Source organism: Artemia franciscana, chromosome 4 (genome assembly GCF_032884065.1).
Source record: "Artemia franciscana chromosome 4, ASM3288406v1, whole genome shotgun sequence".
In the NCBI taxonomy this organism is placed as follows: domain Eukaryota; kingdom Metazoa; phylum Arthropoda; class Branchiopoda; order Anostraca; family Artemiidae; genus Artemia; species Artemia franciscana.
Window position 1 is genome coordinate 26,602,299 of NC_088866.1, and position 23,586 is coordinate 26,625,884.

Below are 23,586 nucleotides of genomic sequence, written 5' to 3' on the forward strand. Positions count from 1 at the left end.
TATTTACTGTGGAGCCTCCATTTTCCGTAGAAAAAATTAGCAAACAAAGAAAATTCATCTGGAGATAGCTGCTTGTGTGGTTGAATTGCAATGTCACCACCTCAATTTCCAATGAATTGGTTTGACATTTTTTTAGGACGTCACTTGCTCTCTGAAGAGTTTCAGAAACGTATTTAAAACTCGAACATGTGTTTTGCTCTATCTTCATTCAACGCGAGCGAGGATCGAACCATAAGTAGTCAGAATATATTTAGATTTAAATTTGCTGGACAAATTTATGACGAAATAAATTTAGCTGCACATCCGTCATAAACTACTGAAAGTGAAATTTAGCCACCTTAAAATGGTCAAATGTACTTTCTAGACCCCAATGAAACTGCTGAGGCTTTTCAGACCCCAATGATTGCTTTAAATTATGAGATCTCTTGTAATCTAATGAATCTCCTGGAAGAAATACTGAGAGACACAAATGACCACAAATGAACAGGATGCATTCTTTGGAGAAAAAGTAAAAATACTGTCATCATTCGTCGGACCAACACGCTAACTTGCTGAACATTTTTAAGACGTCTTGGCTATTGTTTGTCGGCTTAGACCCCCTGATTTCTTTATTACTGTGACTTGCAATCCTGACTGGCCTGAATTTAAGGAAAAATTAGTATTTTCTCCAGGGTGGTTGTAACAAACCTGTTTTACCGTTCTTACACAAAGAAGGTGAGAATCCATATATATATATATATATATATATATATATATATATATATATATATATATATATATATATATATATATATATATATATATATAATCGAACTTCCAATCGAATGAGCCGTTTTTGAAGTTTGTACATCAACACTTTCTATAAAAACTCCACATCCACTTTGGATATAACTTATAACCCTTGCCCTGAGAGCTTTGGGGGGAGGGGTGGTCAACATTCCTCAAAGACATCATTTTGGGATCTTTCAACTACGTTGAACAAAAGGGCTATCTTAATATTTTTACCAGAAGTGTTTTGGGAAATTAAGGCGATTGGGATGTGTATTCGCCCTCTGATCACTGTCGACTATTAAAAAAGGCACTACCTCTCTCAATTTCCAATCGAATGAGCCTTTTTGAAGTTTCTATGATAACTCATTTTACACGATGTGACATGGTTTAAAACAGACCCACTAAAAGTAAAACAATGACACATTGTGCCACCAACATTGTACCAGGGCATTTTATACAAAATTTCCCGGTGTGAAGGAAACTAAAAAATTAAATAAATTGATAATACTGTTGCCAACATTTTTTTTAATTATGCAGAGATATTGCACTACGTATGATTACAAAATTAAACATAGAATAAAAATTACAGTTGAATAGAATCTTCAACTGATGAGCTTGCAATAGTTATCATGATTGCATGTCAAATATTCAGTTTCATTTCATTTCCAAGACACAGGTAGCTTTCAGTGAAGTGTCAATGACCCAGTAGGCTTTAGATATTTACTGTTAGGGTAAGGGAATAATAGCCACATTTTTGTTTGAAGTGATTTTGTTCGTTCTTGACCGTCAGAATGTTTAAAAATTAATATCAGATCTGATGTCTTTCGAGGAAGGATGGCTAAAAATCGCCGTGGTAGGCAGGCTGCTTTCTCCATACTTTTTGACTCTTAAAAGGACACTAAAGTTTCGAATTCTGAATTGAATGATATCAGTTTAAAGCATTTACAACTACCTATTTTATTTGAGGTGGCACTGGGATAACGAAAAATAAAAATAATGATATTTTGAAGACCTTTGGTGTTATACTATAGATAACATCAGAAACCTGTTTTTGGTACACTATTTGTACATTACCGTGTAAAATAGTAGTTTCCTTGCTGTTTCAAAGCTGGATTTGCTTTCCTCTTTGTTGGTTTTTTTTTCCAATTTGCTTTCGATAAGCGAAATGAAAACGCACGATAGGTCAGTGATGGATTAATTTCCAACATGCCGATAATGTTAGTGAAGAAGAAGAAAAATAAAACATAATTAGCCTTATCTAATCTATTTATTAGGATTGGCTCAGGAATGGCTAAATCAGCAGTTTCAGCCATGATCGACATTGGGAAAGTTGCGAAGAATCTAATAAAAAAACATCCCACTGGAGAGGTAAGCATTCTGATAAATGTTATGGGCCTGGCTAGCTTATAGGCCTAGGCTACAAGATTCCTTAATTGACATAGTGACAAGGTGAACATACAAGGCTACTGAATTCTTTTTGGTAGATATGAAACAATTTATGTTATTGACCTATAAATAAGGTTGAATGTACCTCTTGGTGCCTTTTTTTATCCTTTCTCTAGTAGCCTATAACAATTGCTTTAGGCTACTTGGAAATTCAATTCTAAGCCCTTTAAAGACCTTCTGAGATGGTACGTTTTAACCTAATTGCTATCTAAATAAAAGGGTTATAAATGACTATTGTTACTTTAATATAGGAGAGTAGTTTTAATTATAGCCTACTTTTCAACCTCAGCTCCACTATATAGATAACTTCAAAGACCACAATGCCTGTCCATGACATAAGTATGTTAGTAGGTTTTCTGTTAATTTTAAAAGCCAGACTATTTTTATTTTTTAAAAGAAGGCCAGCCAGAAACAAAAGTAAATTGTCTACTCATTGGGGCCCCTTTGTCCTTTATTAACAAAATTGTTTTGTAGAAAATATTAAAACAATAGGATTAGATTCATATTTTTTAAAACACAAATTTTGGGAAAGATATATGGAAGTAGAGATATAAAAAAGTACATCCAGAAATGGAAGTTTCTTATTCTCTTTTAATTCTATTGTAAATTTTAAATCACCTCTTATCTTAAATCACCTATATTTTTCTTAAAATTTGTGTTAAAAAAAAATATGAATCTAATGCTATTGTTTCAATATTTTCTACAAAATAATTTGCTAATAAAGGACTTAAAGAGGCACCCATGGGTAAACCATTTACTTTCATTTCTGGATTTTCTTCTTTTAAAAAATGAAAATAGTGTAGATTTTAATATTTATAGAAAACCTACTAACAATAATAGGTTTTTGTTTTCCTTCTCCACTCATGCTCACCAAATAAAAATTAATTTAATCATATCCTTAACCAACTACATTTTTAGAATTTGTTCTCCAAAGTTCATTGAGGAGGAATTATTGTTAAAAGAAATTTTAATAAGGAACCATTATCCAGGCTGGTTAATTGACCAGGCTTTTTCAAAAAGAAGGAAAAATTTCTTGAATTCTCAGTAAAATTCTAGTTAATTGACTTCTTGATATCTTAGAAAGGGTTTAGGTTAGGAAAATGAAACTTTCAGGGATGGGTCTTCAGGCTAAAGTATGTCCTAAGAAGGTATTTTAAAGTACCTACCTCCACTCCTTGTCCCTCTAGAGGGCCCTGAAATTTGCCTACATGACAAGTCTATATACCTATTGAAATTTTTACAAAACAATATTTTACCTGAATTTTCTGTTACTAGTTGCTGTTTCTCTGCATTTAGTTCTGAAAATGTAATTCCTGTTATTTGAGTAGAGTTTTGAGCCATATCAATGGTTTTTTATTAAAAAAATTTAGGAAATGTATTTGCATATCTTTAAAACCCTTATAAAAAGGAATTTAGCAAAGTTATAATACCCTTAAATACCTTAAATTGCAGCTTGGAGCGATATAAGGATTATCCATCCTTGTGATGCTCCATGAGAAAAAAAAAATTCATTTGGTGTAGATTGTGGCTGTTAGATTAGACTCTTGTGGAGGATTCTGCAGCTTCCCAATTGTAAAGGAACTCCTGGCAGAGCCATTCCCTATCAAGGTGGGACTTGAACATGTCAATTGAAGTAGCAGAAACTGTTTCTTCAGTGAGCTGGTTCCACATATTGATGATTCTTTGGCTGAAGAAGTAGCTTCTATGTCTACTCATGGAACACTGCATAGAGAGCTTCAAAGAATGTCCTCTAGTACCAGAATGCAAGGGCTGTGCAAAGAGACCAGGAAGGGTATTTTTAGAGACCCTTTTTCCGTTGGTATGTCACTGTTGGCAGCTTTAAATGATGTAGTCTTTCTTTGTATGGAAATTTATTCATGTTGGTAACCATCTTAGTGGCATGATGCTGGACATCCTCAAGCAACTTCATATCTTTTTTGATAAAAGGAGCTGCCAATGACATTCCAACCTTCAGGCATGGATGTACAAGCGCCTTATATAACTTCATAAGAACTCTAGGGTGTTGGCTGGAGATGGTTCTTTTTATGATACAGAGGGTTTTATTTGCAGAAGATGAAACAGACTTAGCATGGCTGCTAAACTTTAATTGGTGATCTACAATAACCCCAAGATCTCTTTCATCAGAAACAGCAGAAAGGAAGTTGTCTTGAAGGAAATACTTATGATGCTTGTTATTTTTGCCAAAATGAATTACATGGCATTTGTCAACATTGAAAGTCAGAAGCCACATGTTAGCCCATCTTTCTAGACTATCAAGATCTGTTTGAATTGATTGCTGGTCAGATGGAGTAGCCGTTTTTCCAACTAGTTTTGAGTCATCAGTGTAAAGGGTAATAAGATTTGAAAGAAGGGTGGGTAATTTGTTAATATAGAAGTTGAAAAGTGTTGGTCCAAGAATAGTGCCCTGGGGCATGCCACTTAATACAGTTGTGGGAGAAGAGAAATGAGGAGTTCCTTGCAAATCAAAAACTCTGACACTCTGTGATCTTTCAGAAAGGAAGCCCATAATCCACTGTACAACACCTTCATTGACACCTGCAGCCCTCAATTTGATTATGAGGAATTCATGACAAACTTTGTCAAATGCTTTGGACAGATCAAGAAGAATCATGTCAACAGGAAAACCCTCATCAAGCAGTGTAGTCACTAATTCATATGTTTGGATAAGGTTAGTGTCCACAGATCTACCAGATCTGAAACCATGTTGTGATGTGGAAAGGATATTATTGACCTCAAGATGTTCAATTTGAGCTTTATTAACAAATATCTCAAGCACCTTAACAACTGCAGAGGTGATGCTTATGGGATGGTAATTCTCTGCTGAGTCTCTTCGTCCCTTAATAATGCTGAAAACAATTTTTTTGTACTTCAATTAAGCAGAAGATCTATTTTGCAAGGTTTTGCTTTTATAACACACATATTTTTAATGGTCAGGGCCCTCTAGAGGGAGAAGGAGTAGTTAGTTGCTTCAAAATACCTTTGCAGGACATACTTTAATCTGTAGATTCATCCCTGAAAGTTTCATTTTCCTAACCTAAACCCTTTCTGAGATAGCAAGAAGTGAATTAACTAGAATTTTACCAAATTTTCTAACAATACTCTGGAAACAACAGAAAAGAAAGATGTTTTTGGTTCTTACCTTAGATTCCAGGGCTGAGTGAAAAACTTAAAAGAATTTTACAAAATAATGGTAACAAGGTAGCTTTAAGAAGTAGTAATACTTTGGCTAGTTTTTTAAATTCTTGAAAGGATTGAACTTCTGTAGAGCAACAAAGTAGGTTTTATAAAATCCCATGTACTTCTGGAAGCTTTTGTGTGGGACATAATAACCAAAATTTAAAAATAAGGTTACTACAACATCATAATTCTATTTCATTGTCCTTAAAGCAAAAAAGCACATTGTCCCTTAAAGCAAAATTTCAAGCTTGAAGATTTCAAGTTAGCTCTGTCAGAACATTTCATCCAGATCATTTTATTTTGTATGGAAATGTTTCTTTGATTTCTAAGGACCAAGGTTTAAAGCAAATTTTCAGGGAAACAATTCAAATTAAAAAAAAAATTATTCAAGAATAATTCCATAAACATAGATACAGGTGAATTTGGATTGAATTCAATTTATGATAATTTAATGAGGTCAAATAAAGTAAATATCATCTTACCTAAGAGCTATCACCTCTGTCCACCTTATATGTCAGATAAATCTAATGAACCAGAACCAAAAAAGTCAAGGAGATTTGCTTCCACTCTTACATTGAAAAAAATATGAGCGATAACCTATATGTAATTAGTTTATTGGGTATAAATTTTGTTTGTTTTTATTGATGTCTTTTAGTGTTACTGCTGGTGATGAGCACTGTATATATGTTCAAAATATCCAATTAAAATTTTCATATCTGCTCATTGTCAATTGAAAGGTTTCATCCCTATTTTGAACTGTTATACTAACTCCACTATAATTTATTCCCCCCCCCCATGTAGAAATATATATAGCCTAAATTATATACCTTAATTACCTTAAATCACATTGTCCAGCAAAATAAGAAGGATTAAATCCTGTAGAATTGCTGGTTAGTGATGATGATGGTTGGATGTCTCAATGGCATCCCACTCAGTTTACCACAGCTTTGATGACCATTCTCCATCAACAGCTCTTTTAAAGGCAGCTGTACTGGGGGTAGTAACTGCTTCTTCAGTGAGAGAATTCAACAAACTCACTATTCTGTAAGTGAAGAAGTTATTGTGTAGCCTGTATATATTCCCAAAATATTTTCTGGTTTTTGATTTGGTTTCAGTCAATTCAATTTAGGGGTAAATTCCTTTAAACAATTGTTGTGTTTACAGCAGTAGCCTATGAAGCTGAAGCAGTAGGCATCCTATCAAAATAAAAGAAAAGGGAATCAACTGTGAGGGTCTGTTAAGGGCTTAAAATCAAATTTTTAAGTAAAGCAATTATTGTATTTGGAAAGAGTTTATAAAAGCATTGAGCAGTGTATTCACCTTATTCATAGGTCAATATGAATGGTAAAATTATGACAGTGTAAATAACTGACTTACCAATAAAGTGAACACAGGCTACCACTTGATGCCTTATTAATGTTTTTTACAAATATAATAATTGCTTCTGCTGCAGATTCAAATTTAAGCACCTTTTGATTTCCTAAAAGTGACAAATTTTCAATTAAACTATAAGTTATTGCTTGTTTTTGACAAGATAATACTATGTTTTCTCAGTAGATTAAGCTGAAACTGAAATGGTATAAAAATATTGTTAAAAAAATAGAATGTTACAAAACCACCCTGCCATACAAAAAAGAAGCTGTTTACCATCTATAAAAAAAAAAAATGATATTTAATATTTTCTGCATAGTTTTTTGCCTTGGCACTTCTGACCACTCTGTATAACAAGAAAAACAGAACAAAGAGATAGAAATGCATAGAAGACATTTATATATATATATATATATATATATATATATATATATATATATATATATATATATATATATATATATATATGCGTGTGTGTGCGTGTGTGTGCGTGTGTGTGCGTGTGTGTGCGTGTGTGTGCGTGTCTGTGCGTGTGTGTGCGTGTGTGTGCGTGTGTGCGTGTGTGCGTGTACGTGTGCGTGTGTGCGTGTACGTGTACGTGTGCGTGTGCGTGTGCGTGTGTGTGTGTGTGTGTGTGTGTGTTGAGTGACGTCATGTTTGTGTGTCGACTGACGTCATGTTTGTTGATTGACGAAATTACACACTGGGACATTGGGACACAAATGACGACCGGGACATAGGGACATCCCCCCAATAACCATTACTATATGTAAGCACTGGTCAAAGTTTGTAACTTGTTGCCCCTCCCACAGGGACTGTGGGGGAGTAAATCGTCCCCAAAGACATAGTTTTAAGGTTTTTCGACTACGTTGAATAAAATGGCTATCTCAGAATCTTGATCCGTTGACTTTGGTAAAATAATTAGCGTGGGAGGGGGCCTAGGTGCCTTCTAATTTTTTATGGTCACTTAAAAAGGGCACTAGAACTTTTCGTTTCCATTAGAATGAGCCCTCTTGCAACATTCTATGACAACTGGGTCGATACGATCACCCCTGGGAAAAAAAAAACAAATAAACAAATAAACACGCATCCGTGATCTGCCTTCTGGCAAAAAATACAAAATTCCACATTTTTGTAGATAGGAGCTTGAAGTTTCTACAGTAGGGTTCTCTGATACGTTGAATCTGATGGTGTGATTTTCGTTAAGATTCTATGACTTCTAGGGGGGTTTTCCCCCTATTTTCTAAAATAACGCAAATTTTCTCAGGCTCATAACTTTTGATGAGTAAGACTAAACTTGATGAAACTTATATATTTAAAATCAGCATTAAAATGCGATTCTTTTGATGTAGGTATTGGTATCAAAATTCAATTTTTTAGAGTTTTTGTTACTATTGAGCCGGGTCGCTCCTTACTACAGTTTGTTACCACGAACTGTTTGATACCAAGTTTATCTAGTCTATTTACAAGAGGCGTTTTAAGTAGTTTCATAATGCCTAGAGGACAAATAAACAACCTATACCTAACAAGGGATTACAACGATTCAAAAACCTAAAAAAGAAAAAAAGAAATCCTAGGCCTTAGATAGCTGCTTTTCAAAAGGATTTGAATGATTAAATAGGTTTGGAAAGTTGATATAAAGAAATGTTCAGTCAACAATAAAGAACAAGTAATACCATAGCTGACAGACAACATGTAAAAAGAGGCACACTTTCATCCTCCATTATTGAAGGTATTCAATAATTTGATTTTTCCGCAAAACTGTGTAAATGCATCAGATAAGAGAATTGTAGTGACAATTCTACTGTTTATTACAAGTCATTAGGACCATTCAATGTCCCACGTGCTCCTTTGGGAACCCTCTATTTCCCTGTGGAAAGAGTAGTAACATGCCAAGTGCTGGAGCCCAACTTCAAAATTGGCTCCTTAGGTTTTTTTCCTTAACTGGTATATAGAAGTCTGTCATGTAGCCTTGCACAGGCTCAATCTCAAAACCAGCTACATAGTTTTTTTTTGTCCTCCTAAATCTGGAAAATTGTCATTTCTTAGCACAAAAACGATCTAGATAGGTCACAACTTTAAGAAAATTCGTATTTTTCCAAGGGAGGCTGTATCAAACTTGTAGTGACGTTGTGACATCAAAAAAGGCTCATATTGTTTGCAGTTAGAAAACAAGCAACAATAAGAATCTATATGTAGAAGCCTGTTGCATGTCAAGTGCCAGGGCTCAGTGGTGAAGCTTCCATGCTCCTGGTACTATATATGTATATATATGTACACACCAGTGCTGCAACAAGTACTCCAAATTTTTACTTAAGTATCAAGTATTAACTACTCATTGTTTTTTTACTTAAATATCAAGTAATAAGTACCTTCCGAATTCTTACTTAAGTATCAAATATCAAGTACTTGCCAAAATTGTACTTAAGTAAAACTTCAAGTACTACTTCAAGTATTTATTCTATATATATATATATATATATATATATATATATATATATATATATATATATATATATATATATATATATATATATAAATAAGTTGTCTGTCTGTGGATCAGGTGACGTCATGTTTCTGTGTTGACTGACGTCATGAAATTAGTTGTCGTCATTTGCTTTGACGGTGACGTCATTCAAGATATTTAAGACATATGTTCACGTAGAAATCTATTAATGTTTAAGTTTACAATGACTGATGAACTTACCATGGCAAAAGCCGATGAAGATGCTCAAAGAGTCTATGCCAAAAAACTTGCTGCTGATAGAGGAAGTCAGAAAAGAAAGCGTGCCGAGGAATTAAAAGAACAGCAAGGAAACAGGCTTGAGGCTGATAGAGAAAGAAAGAACAGAAAGCGTGCCGAGGAATCAAAAGAACAGCAAGGAAACAGGCTTGAGGCTGATAGAGAAAGAAAGAACAGAAAGCGTGCCGAGGAATCAAAAGAACAGCAAGGAAACAGGCTTGAGGCTGATAGAGAAAAAAAGAACAGAAAGCGTGCCGAGGAACTACCAGAGCAACGCGGAAGCAGACTTGCTGCTAAAAGAGAAAGTGAAAAAAGAAGGCGTGCCGAGGAATTACAAGAACAGCAAGAAATCAGGCTTGCTGCTGATAGAGAAAGTAAGAAAAGAAAGCGTGCCGAGGAATCACAAGAACAGCAAGAAATCAGGCTTGCTGCTGATAGAGAAAGTAAGAAAAGAAAGCGTGCCGAGGAATCAGAGCAACCTGAAAGTTATCGCCTGGCATTCAGGTACAACCCAGTCGATGATTATAGCTTGAGTAGATGTGTTCAAATCGGGACAATGTCTAAAATTTGTCCCTATTGCAAGGCCTTGAAATTCAATGGTGAAACAATGGGAATGTGTTGCGCCTCAGGAAAAGTTAAACTTCCTCTATTGGCTGCACCACCAGAGCCATTGAAGACGAATGAATGCTTGCCTGAAAAATTCTAATTTATGGGCACACGTAAAAATATTAAAATTAACTACAAATATGCGTGTCCGATTGCAAAACGATGACTCTGGTCAAACATTTTCAGATCAATTGCTGACAATTGGAAACGGAAAGCTCCCAGTAGACTCAATTTCAGGACGTATACAACTACCTGCTGATTTCTGTAATTTAGTGACGTCCAAAAATGAATTGATTGAAAAAGTATTTCCGAATATTCTAAAAAATTATAAAAATAATAAATGGCTAAGTGAAAGAGCGATTCTCGCACCCAAAAATATAGACGTCCACGAAATCAACAATATTGTTTTGACCAAGATTCGAGACCAGGCAGTCCTTTACAAGTCAGTCGACACAGTTTTGGAACCAAATGAAGCAGTTAATTATCCATCTGAATTTTTAAATTCGATAGATCTTTCAGGGTTTCCACCACACGTGCTACAACTAAAAATAGGCGTACCAATAATACTTTTAAGAAATATCAACCCACCAAAGCTTTGCAATGGCACTCGACTTGCCATAAAAAAAACAATGGAAAACCTAATAGAGGCCACAATCTTGACAGGGCCTTTTGAGGGTGAGGCTGTTCTTATTCCTCGCATTCCCATGATTCCAACGGATCTGCCTTTTCAATTTAAAAGATTGCAATTCCCAATTCGATTAGCATTTGCAATCACCATTAACAAAGCTCAAGGTCAATCATTAGAAACATGTGGTATAGATCTTAATACTGATTGTTTTTCCCGTGGACAATTGTACGTTGCATGTTCGAGGGTCGGTAAACCTGACAATCTATTTATATGTAGCGACAATTGGACAGCGAAGAATGTTGTATATTCGCAAGTTTTACGCAGTTAATTTGTATTGTATCTATCTATCTATCTATCTATCTATATAAAAACGAGTTGTGTTTATGCATGTTTGTTTGTTTGTAAAAAGAGCGTTTGCATATGATGTCATTATTAGTACATACGGCTTTGTATATGCAGAGAGAATGGGAAAGCCAAGAATGTTGTATATTCGCAATTTTTACGTAGTTTAACTCCTGCAGACGAAATGAATGCTTGCCTAAAAAATTCCAATTTATGGGCACACGTAAAAATATTAAAATTAACTACAAATATGCGTGTCCGATTGCAAAACGATGACTCTGGTCAAACAGTAGACTCAATTTCAGGACGTATACAACTACCTGCTGATTTCTGTAATTTAGTGACGTCCAAAAATGAATTGATTGAAAAAGTATTTCCGAATATTCTAAAAAATTATAAAAATAATAAATGGCTAAGTGAAAGAGCGATTCTCGCACCCAAAAATATAGACGTCCACGAAATCAACAATATTGTTTTGACCAAGATTCGAGACCAGGCAGTCCTTTACAAGTCAGTTGACACAGTTTTGGAACCAAATGAAGCGGTTAATTATCCATCTGAATTTTTAAATTCCATAGATCCTTCAGGGTTTCCACCACACGTGCTACAACTAAAAATAGGCGTACCAATAATACTTTTAAGAAATATCAACCCACCAAAGCTTTGCAATGGCACGCGACTTGCCGTAAAAAAAAACAATGGAAAACCTAATAGAGGCCACAATCTTGACAGGGCCTTATGAGGGTGAGGCTGTTCTTATTCCTCGCATTCCCATGATTCCAACGTTTCTGCTTTTTCAATTTAAAAGATTGCAATTTCCAATTCGATTAGTATTTGCAATCACCATTAACAAAGCTCAAGGTCAATCATTAGAAAAATGTGGTATAGATCTTAATACTGACTGTTTTTCCCATGGACAATTTTACGTTGCATGTTCGAGGGTCGGTAAACCTGACAATGTATTTATATGCGGCGACAATTGGACAGCGAAGAATGTTGTATATTCGCAAGTTTTACGCAGTTAATTTGTATTGTATCTATCTATCTATCTATATATATAAAAACGAGTTGTGTGGGTGCATGTTTGTTTGTTTGTAAAAAGAGCGTTTGCATATGACGTCATTATTAGTACATACGGCTTTGTATATGCACAGACAATGGGAAAGCCAAGAATGTTGTTTATTCGCAATTTTTACGTAGTTTGAAACACATATATAAATCTATCTATATTCACAGGTGGGACACAGGGACACAACTACAATGGCGCGTAACGACTTACGCGCGCGGGGGGCTTGGGGGGGCGCGAAGCGCCCCACCAACTAGGTGTTGGGGTGGCGTGAAGCGCCACCCCAACAGCTAGTATATATATATATACATATATATATATATATATATATATATATATATATATATATATATATATATATATATATATATATATATATATATATATATATATATATATATATATATATATATATATGATATTTCTGATATAAAGCCCATGCTACCTTTTTTTAAAGCCATTCTGAAGGCTTCTTAGCCCCTTCCCTTGCCTATAAAATGTCCCCTGTCATTCGTCTCTTGGAAATCTTAATCAAGATCCAGAATTTCCGTTTTATCGTTTTTAACCGTTTCCCTTGTTCGGCTAGGACACACCCAATGAAGTCCAAGAAAATAACCTTAATCAATTTTCAACACAACGGCTTGAAAGGAAAAGACTATCAAAATATTTAAGTGCAGTCAAAAAACTCTTGATTGGATCAGACATATCACATGACAAGATTAACACAGTGTACACAGAGTTGAACTTCTGGCGATTAGTGTTCAATCAAATCTGGCACGTTTGAAAAAATACAGGGTTATTCTGAAACACGTGGGAATGATGGAAAGAATATTGAAAGTATTGTTTTCCATTGTTTGGCTGGTACACACCCAACGAAGTCCAAAAAATAATCTGAACCAATTTTCAACACAACTGCTTGAAAGAAAAAGACTATCAAAACAATTAAGTGCAGTCAAAAAACTTCTGATTGGATCAGATAGATCACATGACAGGATTAATACAGTGCACATAGAGTTGAACTCCTGGCGATTAGTGTTCAGTCAAATCTGGCACGGTTGAAAAAATACAGGGTTATTCTGAAACTTGTCGGAATGGTGGAAAAAATATTGAAAATAGAAAAACAAACTTTGGATTGGCTTTAAAACAGATAAAAGGTAATAAAGTAGTTCATTCTCTGATTCAATAAGTAAAAACCTTCGCAACAAAAAAACTCAAATTTAAAAGTAAGGAGCCAAGTGAGTCAGTTGCAGACTTTTTTAATAAGAGAAATTAAAGCTGAATAATCAAAAATAAAAAATCAATTGATGGCATGTCTCGCCCTCGGCACCTTTACAAGGAAACTGCCTCAAGTTTTCAAGTTAAATTTCAGACACGCTATGAAAATGTATGGCATCTATATCCTTTGGCTGGTTTTCACTCAAGCAAGCCGTATGGTGTGTAGTCAATTCAGATGGTCGGTAAAACTCCCTACAAACATATATTATAAAATCACGGGCCTGCAGCAAGCCCGCTGATTCACACGCATTCCATACGGCTGGTCAAACTGCAGAATGAATGAATGAATCGATAAATGAACTTTATTATCCGTAAAAGTTATAAAAAAAACACAGAGTACGGAGTATTATAAATAAACAAAAACAAAAACGATAAACAAAAAAAAATTCAAACTAACAAAAGACAACATGGACTAACCAGTATCAATATGGGAAAAAGGCTGCAGAGGGTCGTAAAAGTGAATAAAGTAGATAGTCTTTTTACATAAATCATCAATGGAAGACCGAATCCAAGAAGACATATCTATTAAATCAAATCGAGCAATTATTTTTCTGTTTTGGTGCCATCTAGGAAGCTGGATTAGGATTTTGCAATATCTGAAATAAGCCGCACGCAGAATATTGGGATTTTTCTTACGAAAAAGATGAGCCATGCCTGATAAAAACAAAACTACAGGGGCGCAATGAGCGTTATAAATCATGCACAAACCTTTGCCTTTGTAACGGCTTTTGTTTGGGGATATTTTTCCGTAAGTGACGAGTAGGTTTTTCACGGCTTGATTCACTGGGGATGAAAAGGGAGTGGAAAGTGTTGGACCGAAACACAGACAAAGCCAACTAACTAAAGAAGAACATGTCAGAATTGCAGTCCCAGCAACGAATGGAGCGACAGCATAAGGGCTGTTGAAACAAATAAACTCGAATTTAGACGCATTAACTGACAGTCCAATTAGATAGCTCATTGATTAATATAGTAAAATTGGAAAGCAATCCACGGCGAGTCCGGGCAACAATAAGAAGGTCGTCTGCATATGCAACAGAAGACAAACCAATATTACCGTAAGAAAAAGAACTCTTAAGGGGACGCAGGCACGATGCAAGCACACATTTAAATATACTAGAAGACAATACGGCAGAAGTTGCAACGTATCTATTTCTAGCAGTAGTTTTCACACCATGAAGTTTCAAAAACCATGAGACTAAGTTGAAAATCTTCTGTGAAAGAAGGAATAGAACAAGAGCTAAGAGCTCATATGGCACTTGTGACGAGGTCGTAAGAGCCAAGAGCTCATATGACATGAGCTCTAGCAAAATTGTAAGAATCAATACATTAATTTAAAAGAAAAATCAGAGGCTTATTGTTGGTCGGTATTTAAAATAAGAGCACTGAGACTCAAAGTCATTTTAAATATCAAAATTCATTAAGATCCGATCATCCACTCACAAGTTAAAAATACCTCATTTTTCTAATTTTTTTCTCTCCCTTCAGCCCCCCAGATGGTTGAATCGGGGAAATATACTTTATCAAGTCAATTTGTGCAAGTCCCTGACACGCCTACCAATTTTCATTGTCCTAGCACGTCCAGAAGTACCGACCTCCCCAAAGCAGTGGACCCCCCTAACTACCCCAAAGAGAGTGGATCCAGTCCGGTTTCGTCAATCACGTATCTACAATATTTGTTTATTCTACCCACCGAGTTTCATCCCAATCTCTCCACTCTAAACGTTTTCTATGATTTCCGGTTTCCCCCTCCAACTCTCACCCAATGTCACCAGAACTGGTCGGGGTTAAAAACAAGAGATCTGAGACATGAGTTCCTTCTTAATATCAAATTCAAAATACCTCACGAACGGTCATCCACTCTTAAGTTATAAACACCTAAATTTTTGTGTTTTTTCCGAATTAACACCCCCTCCAACTCCCCCAAAGAGAGCGAATTCATTTCGGTTATGTTAATCAAAATATCTAGGACTTCTGCTTATTCTTCCCACCAAGTTTCATCCTGATCACTCCACTCTAAGCGTTTTACAAGATTTCCAGTTCCCCCTCCAAATCCCCCCAATGACACTGGATCCGGTCGGGATTTAAACATGAGATCTGAGTTACGAGGCCCATCTAATATGAAATTTCATCCGATGAAATTCAAGATCCGATCATTCCCTCGTAAGTTAAAAATACCTCATTTTTTCTAATTTTTTAGAATTTACCCTCCCCCCAACTCCCCAAAAGGGAGTAAATTCGTTCTGTTTATGTCAATTACGTATTCAGGACTTGTGCTTATTTTTCCCACTAAGTTTCATCCCGATCCCTCCACTCTAAGCATTTTCCTCTAAGATTTTAGGTTTCCCCATCCAATGTCAACTGATCCGGTCGGAATTTAAAGTAAGAGCTCTGAGACATGATATCATCCTAAATATCAAATTTAATCAAGATTCGATCTAATTTTTCCAAATTAACCTTCCTCCCACTCCCCCCCCCCAGATGGTCGAATCGGGGAAACAACTATTTCAAATTTAATCTGGTCTGGTCCCTGATACGCCTGCCAAATTTCATCGTCCGAGCTTATCTGGAAGCGCCTAAACTAGCAAGACTGGGACTGACAGACCGACAGACCTGCAGAATTTGCGATTACTGTATGTCACTTGGTAAATACCAAGTGCCATACAAAGTAATTTTTCTCTTGGAATGGAATATTTGGTTGAAGGTTGGCTTCAGTCTGACTTATTTTGGAAAAGGGTATTTCCAGGCTTTGGGCAAGCCATGGGTGGAAGTAGTTATAGGCCCTACTAAACTGAAGGAAAACTCGACTTTCTTAAAACTTGAAACCCTCCCCCTCGCCCTATTTTAGATAGGGCTTGTGATATCAGAGTTTCCCGATCCGAGCCCTGATCCTATATGATTTCTATATAGGATTATTATTATATTTCTTGTCGATCCGATATGAGCCCTGATCCTAGTCATCTTTGGTTTAGCTTTCATTTGGAAATGTTGCTCCATTCGCAAGTTATACTAAATTAAACCAAAAGCTTCACTGACATCCATCAATCTCTCGCAAGCTACACTGAATTAAATGAAAAACTCAACTTTTGATTAAGCTTTGGTCTCCATCCCAGAACTCAATGCATTAGGCATCTTTATTCATTTTTCATCGAAATTCATCTCCATATGCAAGTCATAGTGAAATAAATAAAAAACTTGAATTTTTTTTAACACTTAAAGCCCCATCACCCTAATTAAGCTCAATTTTAAATCCAAATAGTTCAATTTCAATAGAAATCTGACGGGCGGTTCTCCCACTATACTCGGTTGCACAGACGGGCAGACAGACAGACAGATCTCCAAAACCTATCTTGATGGATATTTTCCACTATCCAAATAGGTGATGATACCTGGATGATGATTTGCCATTGTTTTCCTTTTTTTGGATCCTATTAGCCAACATGGCTACCTAAGACGTTGCAAAATCCATCCGTCCGTCTGTCTGTCTGTCCTTCCGTCTATGTAATCACGTATAGGGGGAGAAACGCTGGTTGGATTTGGATGACAATTTTGATGGCCAGATTTGGTGCCAAGGATCATGAGATACATCAAGTTGAAAGATGAAGACCCTAGCTCAAATAAAACAGGGGGGAGAGGGCTTTACCTGCTAAAAACAGTTTTTCGTTTAATTCAGAGTAACTTGCGACTGGAGTGATGGATCTGAATGAAAATTGAACCAAAAAGGTCTAAGACCATGACACATATCAAGTTTGAGATAAAGACCCTAGTTCAAATTTAACAAAGGGGACTGGGTTTTAATTCCTGAAAAATTTAAGTTTTCAGTTTAATTTGGTATAACTTGCAAATGGAGTAACGGATCCGAATGAAAACTAGACCAAAGATGCCTAAGATATGGGCTCATATCAAGTTCTGGTATCACAAACCCTATCTCAAATAGGGCGAGGGGGAGAAGGTTTCAAGTCTAAAGAAAGTTGAGTTTTCCTTTAATTTAGTAGGGCCTATAACTTACGAATGGAGTGACAAATCTGAAGTCAGATTCGTCTGAATACCTGAATTTGCTGGAACGAATTTGACAAAATATCATTGTATTGGATCCAGCTAGAATTGCCTGGACTTGTTTATTGCAAACAACATTTAGATGGGCAAAGATTCATAGCTTCAGTAGTTTTACCAATAATATGGTCCTGAAGATGATGAAATGGTAGAAATCTGGTTCAGTTGACGAGATGACTAAACTTAAACACTAATGTCAGAAATATAAGCCCAAATGGACTACAGTATGCAACATTTAGCACAAAACAAGGGATTTTTGCTCACTGTTGACCAGTGAACTGTGAATCAATTTCAATTTTCTTTGTTATATAACTTTTAAACAAAAATTAGACCAAGTGTTAATCATACTATAATTTTTTTCGTCAAAAACAAATACCTTATTTCATTTCCAAAAATAGGGCATGGAGCTATATCTGAGTTTACTCTAAATCTAAAGGATGATGTTTCTTGTACATTGCCAAAGCACGGACACAAAAAAGCTGTATCTGAGTTTGCTCTAAATCTAAAGGTGATGTTTTCTTGTACATTGCCAAAAACACACACACAAAATTTTCGTGTCAAAGGTAAAGTATTTGAAAAACCAAGTACATTAAAAGTATCTTAAGTAATAAGTATTTCGTAATCTTACTTAAGTATCAAGTAATAAGTACACCCTAGAGTTTTTACTTAAGTACAAGTACATATATGCTGGTAACTGGTACATTACCTTAAATTTATTCCACTTGTTGTCTTAACTGGTATGAAAGCATTGGCAAGAGAATAAGGACCTGGACATCTTCAGGTTAAAAATTGTATTTATAGTTTTAATTTGCTCAATTTTTTTCAGCAAGTCAAACTTGGATCATTATGGGAAGAAAAGACTACAGTGGTCATTTTTTTGAGGAGATTTGGATGACCTTTCTGCCGGTTGGCGGCGCGAGAGATTTCCTCAGTTGCGCCCCAACTGCAGGCAGCAAATGTACGGCTTGCAGCTGTTGGTCTTGAAGATCTTGGTATTGAAGAATTTGCCAATGGGAAATTTTTCAGTGGTGATGGTATGTTCACAATTTCTTAGACCACACTGACTTTCCGCTTACAAATAAATTGAAATGAAAATATAGAAAAACAGATATTATATTCAATTAAGACAGTAAAAAAAAATCCTTTTAATACTAATAATAGTAGAAGTCTGAATATTTTGACTTCATGTCCAGAAGCCTTTACTAAACTTAAAAAAAAATATGAAGAAAAAGTAAAAAGATAGCACAAACAATGAAAAACTACAGATTAATAATGATTAATATGTTAAATCACTTTTTTCCCTTTTCTTTATGTTTTGTTCAATTTAGTTAGTTTTTTTTGTTGATAAAGACTTCCAGGTGTTTGTTTTTTATTATTGAAAAAAAAAGGTTTGTTTTTGCTATTTTTCACAGTCTTATTGGAAATGCTAAACTCATTTTTCTAATTTTTTTTCGTTTTGTTTTATCTGCTTGTGGTATGTCATATTAGTCATTTAAGCCCTTCTGTTTTTTTGTTAATTGTTACTGTTTAATAAAATATTCAGTCTTACACGCATTAAATAAAAAAAAAAACAACTAGTTTTTCTAACTGAAAGTAAGGAGCGACATTAAAACTTAAAACGAACAGAAATTACTCCGTATATGAAATGGGTTATCCCCTTCGCAATCCCTCGCACTTTGCGATACAGTTTTTAATTGTTTTAAAAAGTAGAACTGTGGCAAAGAGTCAAACTTTAGCGTAAAGAGCGAGGGATTGCGGAGGGGACAACCCATTTCATATACGGAGTAATCTCTGTTCGTTTTAAGTTTTAATGTCGTTCCTTACTTTCAGTTAAAAAAACTAGTTTTTTTTATTTAATTTCTGAACGTTCTTGAATTAATGCATGTTTGATTTTGGTTCTCCGCACATAAATTATTAAAATGAAATTGCATATTAATTCTTTTTTTGGCTAAATGGCTTTCTCTTAGTTTTGATCAGACGATTTTGGGAAAATAAGGGGTGGTGAAGGAGGCCTAGTTGCCCTCCAATTTTTCGGTTACTTAAAAAGGCAACTAGAGCTTTTAATTTTTAACGGACGTTTTTATTAGTAAAAAATATATGTAACTTAAGAATTAACTTACGTAACAAATTTCATATTTTTATATTTTATTATGTATATGAGGGGGTTTGTCCCCTCGTTAATACCTCGCTCTTTACACTAAATCTTAAGTTTTGTCCCAATTCTTTAAGAATGACCCCTGATTCAGAAACGCCGTAGAATAAATAGTTGAAATTACTAAAAATACTTTGGCATAAAGAGCGAAGTATTTATCTCCTCCTATATACCTCGCTCTTTATGCTAAAGTATTTTTAGAACCCTTCATATACGTAATAATCTCTGTTCGTTTTAAGTTTTAATGCTACTCCTTACTTTCAATTGAAAAAACTTATTCATGATTATTTTTTCATTGTTTTTTTATAGTAATGTTAGAAAATCCTGCGCCCTTTTCATTGAATTTCTCTTCCCCCCATGACATTCCTCCAACGAAAGATCCTCCCACATAGCCCCCTCCCCTCGACCCCACCCCCAAACCAAAAACCGAACAACCTGTACACTTCCCAATAACCATTACTGTATGTAAACATTTGTCAAAGTTTGTAACTTGCAGCCCCTCCCCCAGGGACTGTAGGGAATTAGGTTATCTCCAAAGACATAGTTATTAATGTTTTCGACTATGCAGAACAAAACGGCTATCTCAAAATTTTGATCCGTTGACTTTGGGAAAAAATGAGCATGGGAGGGGGCCTAGGTGCCTTCCAATTTTTTTGGTCACTTAAAAAGGGGACTAGAACTTTTCATTTCCGTTAGAATGAGCCCTCTTGTGATATTCTAGGACCACTTGGTCAACACGATGACCCCTGGAGAAAAAAGCAAAATAAAAAAACAAACACTCACCCGTGATCTGTCTTCTCGCAAAAAATACGAAATTCCACATTTTTGTAGATTGGAGCTTGAAGTTTTTTCTACAGGGTTCTTTGATACGCTGAATGCAATGGTGTGATTTTCGTTAAGATTCTATGACTTTTATGGGGGTTTCCCCCTATTTTCCAAAGTAAGGCGAATTGTCTCAGGCTCGTAACTTTTGATGACAAAGACTAAATTTGATGAAACTTATATATTTAAAATCAGCATGAAAATTCGATTCTTTTGATGTATCTTTTAGCATCAAAATTCCGTTTTTTAGAGTTTCGTTTACTATTGAGCCGGGTCGCTCCTTACTATAGTTCGTTACCACGAACTGTTTGAAAAATTAAGAACGAAATAAAATATTGGAAAATATCAAACTAAATGAGTATAATTTTCAGCCAGTGAATAAAAGTAGAAAGTGAAGCAGATGTTTTGCCATAAACCTCTATTAAGCCGCCTCTAGTGCTCAAAAGAAGAATTTATACATGTTATGAAAGATAAAACTAACTTCTGGAAGTAGCTTATCAGTCCAAATCAAACAGTTCGTGGTAACGAACTGTAGTAAGGAGCGACCCGGCTCAATAGTAACCAAAACTCTTAAAAATTGAATTTTGATATCAATAGCCACATCAAAAGAATCGCATTTTAATGCTGATTTTAAATATATAAGTTTGATCAAGTTTAGTCTTACCCATCAAAAGTTACGAGCCTGAGAAAATTTGCCTTATTTAGGAAAATAGGGGAAAACACCCCCTAAAAGTCATAGGATCTTAACGAAAATGACAACATCAGATTCAGCGTATCAGAGAACCCTACTGTAGAAGTTTCAAGCTCCTATCTACAAAAATGTGGAATTTTGTCAGAAGACAAATCACGGGTGCGTGTTTATTTGTTTTTTTTTTTTTTTGTTTTTTTCTTGTCCCCAGGGGTCATCGTATCGACCAAGTGGTCCTAGAATGTCGCAAGAGGGCTCATTCTAACGGAAATGAAAAGTTCTAGTGCCCTTTTTAAGTGACCAAAAAAATTGGAGGGCATCTAGGCCCCCTCCCACGCTCATTTTTTTCCCAAAGTCAACGGATCAAAATTTTGAGATAGCCATTTTGTTCAGCATAGTCGAAAACCACAATAACTATGTCTTTAAGGATGACTTACTCCCCCACAATCCCTGGGGGATGGGGCTGCAAGTTAAAAACTTTGACCAGTGTTTACATATAGTAATGGTTATTGGGAAGTGTACAGACGTTTTCAGGGGGAATTTATTTTGTTTGGGGGTGGGGCTGAGGAGAGGGGGCTATGTTGGAGGATCTTTCCTTGGTGGAATCTGTCATGGGGGAAGAAAAATTCAATGACAAGGGCGCAGGATTCTCTAGCATTACTATAAGAAAACAATGAAAAATAAACATGAAAACGTTTTTTCAAATGAAAGGAAGAAGTAGCATTGAAACTTAAAACGAACACAGATTATTACGCATATGAGGGGTTCTAAAAATACTTTAGCATAAAGAGCGAGGTATTTAGGAGGAGATAAATACCTTGCTCTTTATGCTAAAGTATTTTTAGTAATTTCAACTATTTATTCTACGGCCTTTCTGATTCAGGGGTCATTCTTAAAGAATTGGGACAAAACTTACGATTTAGTGTAAAGAGCGAGGTATTAACGAGGGTACAAACCCCCTCGTATACATAATAAAAATATAAGGTTTTGAAAGTTTGTTACGTAAGTTAATTCTTAAGTTACGTATATTTTTTATTAATAAAAACGTTCGTTAAAAATTAAAAGTCCTAGTTGCCTTTTTAAGTAACCGAAAAATTCAAGGGCAACTAGGCTTCCTTCTCCACCCCCTATTTCTCAAAATGGTCTGATCAAAACTATGAGAAAGCCATTTAGCCAAAAAAAGAATTAATATACAAATTTCATTTTAATAATTTATGTGCGGAGAGCCAAAACCAAACATGCATTCATTCAAATTCAGAAATTAAATAAAAAAAACTAATTTTTTTAGCTGAAAGTAAGGAGCGACATTAAAACGAACAGATATTACTCCGTATATGAAATGAGTTGTCCCCTCCGCAATCCCTCGCTCTTTACTCTGAAGTTTGACTCTTTGCCACTATTCTACTTTTTAAAAAAATTAAAAGTTTTAGCGTAAAGAGCGAGGGATTGCGGAGGAGACAACTCATTTCATATATGGAGTAATTTCTGTTCGTTTTAAGTTTTAATGTCGCTCCTTACTTTCAGCTAAAAAAATTAGTTTTTTTTTTATTTCATCTACTTACCAAATAGTGGTCTTTGGCCCATGGTGGAAACCCAAGTAAATAATTGATATACGTAAAATAAATTTTATGCCGCATTTTATTCTTTGTATGTGTAAAACAATCTAAAAACGGAGAAACGTAGAGAAAATTCGGTGAAACAAACGCATTGTACCACCAGGCTAGAAAATCGGGACTAAATCACGCCTTGCTCGGGAAAGCTTTCCTTAAGCAGAACTAACTTTTCTAAGTTAGTTCAAAATTAGATCAAGCATAATAAGCTAGTTCAAGCAAGACTTGTGCGTTGGACTTAGGACCTATGAGGACTGTCAAATTCAGTGCTGTATTTTTTTTTCTTTCTTTTTTATGGAAGCAAAGAAGTTATTCATAATTATAAATTTTAATTTTTTTTGTACGTCTTGTACAACCCCTGTAGTTTCTTAACGTATTCATGAGATAAGTAAGATTAATTTAGGGTAAAATTGGGAAAGTTTACCCACCTGACTTGTCTCATATTGATGTCTTTCATTTTGGTCAGTTAATAACTTTGGCCTTTAAGACTACAGGTTAAACTGAGGGATCATCTATTTAGGAATATCTTCAATTTTATCGACTATTGGGGTTCTAAATTAAGGCTGTAGCAGTGGATCCTAATGAACTGAGTCAATGAGTGAAAAAAATTATATTGTTTTATATTACATTTTATTTTGTATTTATATTATACTAGCTGTTGGGGTGGCGCTTCGCGCCACCCCAACACCTAGTTGGTGGGGGCGCTTTGCGCCCCCCCCCAAGCCCCCCCGCGCGCGTAAGTCGTTACGCGCCATAATAGTTACGCGCCATTGTAGTTGTGTCCCTATGTCCCACCTGTGAATATAGATATATAT

At 35.4% G+C, this 23,586-nt stretch overlaps 1 protein-coding gene across 1 annotated transcript in view; it reads left to right on the plus strand.

Moving 5' to 3' along the window:
• The first annotated feature begins 1,965 nt into the window (after positions 1-1,965).
• LOC136026225 (prostamide/prostaglandin F synthase-like) overlaps positions 1,966-23,586 on the plus strand; it is a 49,323-nt gene continuing 27,702 nt past the window's right edge. Inside the window, exons 1-2 of the mRNA XM_065702562.1 lie at positions 1,966-2,139; positions 18,326-18,533. The gene's annotated coding sequence lies outside the window, so the exon portion shown is untranslated. The remainder of the gene's footprint in view (positions 2,140-18,325; positions 18,534-23,586) is intronic.